We start from the raw sequence: 6,698 nt of genomic DNA on the forward strand, positions 1-6,698 counted from the left end.
GAGTAAACTAAAAAAAATACTAGCCAATGGCGATTTTATTACCAAGGTGTGAGAGCTACCGTATAAAGACAAGGTAGCACTAATTTTAAATACTGAGTGAATATGACATGAATACAACATAGCGGCCAACTGTATATAGCACAGCATACTTTAAAATCAAAAATTTAAAGTGTGATGATTGTGCATGTCCAGTGACAGCTGAACTATCTTGTCTGCATCCAATTCGCACAAACCAACCATTATGCACATTTTAATGCAGTCTACAAATGCACAATTCACTGATCGACCAGTTGGAATGTTTGCAAGGTTTGTGAATTGAAATGTTTATTAGATAGTCAAATTAAATTGTTTAAATTATATAAATGCATATTTGCTGAATGCTGATGGAAGATGATTAAGTACTATAGTGTTTGCATTTTTATTATTAATAATAGAAAAGCAAATGCTATTCTGCTTTTTCATATACCATTTACTTTCTTTGCTTAACAGTTCTGTCTAATAATAGATTAGATATCACTGTAAAACAGAGAGTAAACTAATGAAGATGGAGAATGGGAGCTAAAACATTTAGGCATTGGCCTCCACTGTCAAAATAAAAGTCCTACTTCCGACTGTCATGTTTCTAAAAGTCCAAAGATGAAGACAGGTCCAAAATTTCTAAAACGAAGGTATTTAATGTTTAAATAAACATAAAATGACCCAAACACATGTAACAGTGTGTACCATACACAAACAACAACCGACAAAGAACTGATGAAACAAAGGAACTTAAATATAGGGTACAACGGGGCTAAAGGCACACCTTAAGAAAAAATGTGCTATTCACTGCGCTTAAAATTTATAATTGCAGAAAAAATATATACGTTTGTATTGAACATTAATGGAGAAACAGATTTTGTGTGAAAATAAATCATTCAAGTTGTTTATTTTGTTTAAAAATCTTATAAATGTATGAGGTGGCAAGGGGGGGCTTTTACCCCACACATGGGGTAAAAGGCTCACCAGCATGGGGTAAAAGGCATATGGTACAAATACTTCAGCTAAAATAATGTTTTTTTGTTTTGTTTTTTAAATAAAGTCTAAGTTAATACTTGTTCAAAACAATCACTTTAGCAAAGTTTGTACTATTTTCTGTTTATTTTGAAAAATAAAAAAATAATTTTTGATCAATAAATATACTGTCATTACAATATGTTGATATAAAAATATATTTTAAAATACAGAAACAAAATCATTTTAATAAGTAAAGATTCTGAAAGCACTGAAGGAGATCCCATAATAATTGAATATAGATTTACAGTAGTAACAACAAATGATATTTTATTATATGATATGATTAATATCATGTTTTCAAATATGATGGCTTCATTCTAAACATGGTGATTATCTCCGAGATGGACACCCAACATAATATTTGATATTTACCATCTGAATCTAGCCATGTCATGTCAACAATTGGAAAAGTCAGCCATCTATTAATTATCATGTTAATTACTGTGCCTTTTAGCCCCAACAGCAGGGGCGCTTTTTACCACATAGCATACTTTTACATATTCTTCTCGTTATTTAAAAACTGTTGCTTTAATCATCTTCAACCAAACAGGGAATCATTAAGAAGACCTTTGTCTCAAAATATATTCAATAATTTTAGCGATTCTCATTTGCTACTTAAATCTACAACATTTTAAAAAACATAAAATATTAGATCAAGTAAGCACAGAATCAACTTTGCGCTGCTGCGCGCGATCGCGTCAATCATCAGCCAAATATACACTTGCATCTTGAAAAGCGGATGTTTTGGAAAGTGCTATGCCACGTTTTTGTGCCATCTAGTGGTTTAGAGGAACATAATATCAAAGGCACCTTTTACCCTGGGGCGCCTTTAGCCCCATTGTACCCTATACACCAGGGATCCTCAAATCTGGCCCACGAGATCCACTTTCCTGCAGAGTTTAGCTCTAACCCTAATCAAACACACCTGAGCATGCTAATCAATGTCTTCGGGATCATTAGACACCCCTTGTCCAAATACCCACACTTGCGGTCTTGGCCACTTGAGAGCACGTACGCGCGACAGGAAGTAAGTGCGCAAGACTGTCCCAGGTCTTAAAAACGCCAAAGCGCAGTGCCCTTAAAGCACACCTTCATGCTCACTTGAACACTTGGGCCAAATACAGGAAATACATCATACAAGTAGTCAAGTGGTCAAGTGCAAAGACCGCAAGTGTGGGTATTTGGACAAGGCTACAATCACAGGTAGGTGAGTTTGATCAGGGTTGGAGCTAAACTCTGCAGCGCATTGGCCCTCCAGGGCAAGATTTGAGGTACCCTGCTATACACTGATAACAAACTCAAATATGAACAGCTGTGATGATTAAATGAATATCCATGGTAACAAACAAATGGCGGGAATGTGAACAAAGACAACAGGAAATAATGACAAGCAAACTAAGGCCATGTTTTTCCTTCTTCTGTTTTAAAAAAATCCAAAAGCCATGTTGGCCAATCAGAAGCCTGAAAAAGTTCCCAGTAGGCAGAGATAACAGCGCAGGCTTCGACGTCACAAGCCAAAAACTCCGGTTTCGCTGTCTACACAATAACACTGCAACCGGAGTTTTTGAAAATCTTCACCCTGGCAGGCATTTTCAAAAATGTTCGGTTTCAGTGAACTGGTGCTGCGTTTGCGTGTGGACGAACGGCCAAACTGCGTAGAAAAAGCTGCGGTTTTAAAAATAACCGTGTTCGTGTGGACAGGGCCTAGAGTCCACAAGAATGAAAACTAAACTGACAGATCATGACGCAGACACATTGGCCAAATGAAAAAACCTATCAGCCTATGCTTATAATAAAAAAATGTCAAATATAGACCACTAATTTTTTTATCCAATTTTGCTGTACATCTTTGGTTTTAATATAGTATAATCATGTTAATAATCCAGGTGACACTATGACTATTATGGGAATATTCTGTAAAAGAAAATTATCAGAAAATGAATAACCCAGCTAGTCAATAGAAGAAACAAGAGATCCCAACCACAGCCTGAGAAATATAAATCCAAAAGTTTCCATGCCAGAATGTCTGCTGAAATACCGCACCAATAAAGAATAGTTAGTCTAAACACATCCACATGCCAGTGGACTCCACAGGTCAAAACCCTTTGATCAGTGACTCAGCATGAGACACATGTGTATGCGATAAACTGGTGCCTTATCAGTCATCCCAGACTTGTGTACATTCTCCACTTTAGACCAGTGCTTTTTGTTGGTTTTGTGTGTTAGTGTAGAACTAAATTGTAGAGAAATAACATTATTACTGCTAATGCAATATTCCGCTTCTTTAATTATGAAAGGCTCTGGCTTCGCTGATTGTCGCAGCTGTCATACCTGAGTGATTTCTAATGCACTAAATCTGCTCTCAGACATACTCTACTAAAAAGAAAAATGAAAGCAGTCAGTGCAATCTGCATTTTCTTCATTGGCCGGATTCCCTCACTGGGGAAGCTATATTTTGAGCTTTAATGTTTAGTTCTGGTTTCGTTAAACACCGCTCTGTAAAAACAGGCTACAAGTCACTGTTATTAGAGGGATTTGAGGTTTTGTGAGGAGAAGACAGAGTGCTTGTCCTAGATCAAGCAAGAGCGTGGCAGAATCTGACAGATGTTCCTTTCCTCCTCAGCTGTGTCAGGACCCCACAGGCCTCCCTATGGAACCATAAGGAACTAGATTCTTTCTGTGCCAGGAAAGAGATCAACTCTGCAAACTCACATAAGAGCGAAGGGACAGTTAGTACCTACACTACCATTCAAAAGTTTGGGGTATTAAAGAAGTTTTAAAGAATACTTTTTTTTTCAGCAAGGATGCATCATATTGATCAAAAGTGACAGTAAAGACATTAATACAAAGAAAATCTGTTTCAAATAATCAAATAATGCTGAAAAAAATGTATAAAGGCTTCCACAAAAATAAACATTGATAATAATAAGAAATGTTTCAAATCAGCACATTAGAATGATTTCTGTAGTATCATATGACAACAATAACTTTGCCACCACAGGAATAAATAAAACTTTAAATATATTAAAAATATAAGACAGTTATTAATAATCTTCCACAAAATTACTCTTTACTGTATTTCTGTATAGGAAATTTCTGTATGGGAATTTTCACTGTATGTGCGCATCCACGTGCGGTTTCATTAAAGGTTTATTTTTTATACATTAGTTTATTATAATCTGTAAAGTGAGCAAAGCAAGGTGCTGTTCCTCTTCAGGAACTCGAGCTGCGTCGGAAACGCTAGGGGAACGCCTTCTGTGACCACGCTCTGAATAACATGTGAAATCAGTCCAATAGCTGAGCGGGACGTCACGGGCGGGTGACGTCATGACCAGGAAGCTATAAAAGCACAAGCGGCGTGACGTCCCGCTCAGCTATTGGACTGATTTAACATGTTATTCAGAGCGTGGTCACAGAAGGCGTTCCCCTAGCGTTTCCGACGCAGCGTCTCGTTCCCTCGAGGAACTAGGGTTACATACGTAACCTGAGACGTTTTCTTTGAATCAAGGTCAAGTGATTCTTAAGAACTGATTTTTTTTTTAATGAGACACTCACTAGTAAGTGAGTAGTTTGAATTAAACTCATACAGTCAGTGAATCATTCAGAGCCATTACTGAGTTTGACTGACTCCCTCACTGAACTGAGTCATTTTCAGTTATTTCTATTCTAAATGAAGACTGTAATATGACACAATTTTTCCCCAAATAGGCCGAAATATTCTTACAAAACAGCAATATTTGAATGACACAAATATAACAAGGATAATCAATTATATCAAACAATTATGTAACTAAAATTTATTGTACCTTGTAAATGATTTGTGGAGCTGTGATTCTACAACAGACACATTGCTGCTTATCATATTTTGCTGTGTGAAGCAAGATGTCTTAATCCAACATACAACATAAGCAGTATTAGGAAGAGTTTAATCTTCATAGATTAAGGAATAATCATTAATCAACTACTTGCACTTAAGAACCTGTATTTGGCATAAAATGTAAGATTTTCGGACTGTGTACTTGTTTGTGCGTATATTTGCATGTGCAAATCTCTTCCAACCAGGGCTGGATTGGTAATCGGGCATACCAGGCATTTTCCCGGTGGGCCGACGCACTTAAGGGGCCGACAAAATGTTTATTTTTTTTTGCCAAGGACCATCACGCAGGGAATATCTGAGATCAAACTCATGCTTTGGCAACCCCATATGAATTAACAATCCTCACAATCCTCTCCTGGGCAGACCAGCCCAGACTCTCTTTCAATTAGGCAATCCAATAACAAAATCACATAGCCTTGATACACTCTTGAACTATTTGTAGAGAACTCCTAGCACGGCAACACTGAGTCAGTTTGACATGCAGTCCACATGGCAGAAATGAAGTAGGCAGTTGTGGTTCAGGCCCAGCACATTTTAACTTACACTCTTGGTGTCTTTGGAGACCATGAGCACACATAGCATTAGGCTCCAAAGCAAACAAGCCTGCACCTCACAGCCATATTTAACATATGTGGCTCGGAGCAAGACTGCCAAATGAACTTTGCATAGGGACTGATGGAACAAACAACAAGAGCGTTCCTCCTCCTCCACAGTCTTGCGAAGGGGTTCATTTGAATATCAAGTATGCTGACTCACACTACACCCAGATCACAAATGTGTGTGTGCGTTTGCATTGACTGAAAATGGAGTGAGTCAGCAATACAGATTGCAATACTGTAAGTGTTATTTGCGAGGAAAATGCAAGAAGACAAAAAATTTATCATTATTTACTATCAAAAGTTGCACCACATTAGATATTACACTGTAAACTAACCTTGTCATCTCATGAAAAGGTTATCAACTATTTTAGAATACTTGACATTGACACAGTCATGAAGGCCCTCTCTATCTCTATCTTTGATTAAGCTGAATTAGCTGATCAAAGTTTTTTCAAATATTAATAGTAAACCAGTTTTGTTAAAATATGTTTATAAGAAATAATAATAAAGCTTAATGTGGCAAACTTCCTAATAAAGAATTCTTAAAAAAAATAATAATAATTCTTTCAATGCATTTTTTTTCCAGAAATTAAAGACAAGCTCATCACAGAAGAACTGAATACAAGTCACAGTTTGAATGAATTGTATTTGCAACATATTTTTCAATAAATGAACAGTAAAAACAAGTGTCATGTCATTAACCCTATTATTGCTTGTGGAAAGCAGCCAGCCAGTAAATATTTTCAAATTTTATAAAATAAACGTTTGTTTAAATTTTCTACTGATTATTTCATCAGTTATTCATCAAATGTTAGAGATGAGTACGTATATCTAGAAATGCATTAATTGTGCACACTTTTAGCATTTTAAAGAGCCTACTAAGGTGCCTGGATCGCAGTTGTCAAGTTCCTCTGCAACTAAGCACTCAGAACTGGCCTGCAAAATGGGAAATTGCACTGAGCAATTTGCGTTCAGCTCTAAAGTTGTCAGTTTATTTGTGGCAGTACCTGATTTGCATAATGTTGGTAAATCAGACATTAAAACATAGTTAGCAAATAAACAATCCTTAAACGATGTGGTCACATAAACTGGTTTAACAGTGATTCTGAGTAAATGTAATACACAATTATAGGGAACGAGTTGTTTTTGTTTTCCAGGTGACATGACCG

At 36.6% G+C, this 6,698-nt stretch overlaps 1 protein-coding gene across 11 annotated transcripts in view; it reads right to left on the reverse strand.

Annotated features, from left to right (window-relative positions):
* LOC107738309 (leucine-rich repeat flightless-interacting protein 2-like) overlaps nt 1-6,698 on the reverse strand; it is a 46,761-nt gene that overhangs the window by 31,535 nt on the left and 8,528 nt on the right. The gene's annotated exons all lie outside the window — the stretch shown is intronic.

This window comes from Sinocyclocheilus rhinocerous, unplaced genomic scaffold (genome assembly GCF_001515625.1).
Source record: "Sinocyclocheilus rhinocerous isolate Xijiao unplaced genomic scaffold, SAMN03320098_v1.1 scaffold1485, whole genome shotgun sequence".
In the NCBI taxonomy this organism is placed as follows: Eukaryota; Metazoa; Chordata; class Actinopteri; order Cypriniformes; family Cyprinidae; genus Sinocyclocheilus; species Sinocyclocheilus rhinocerous.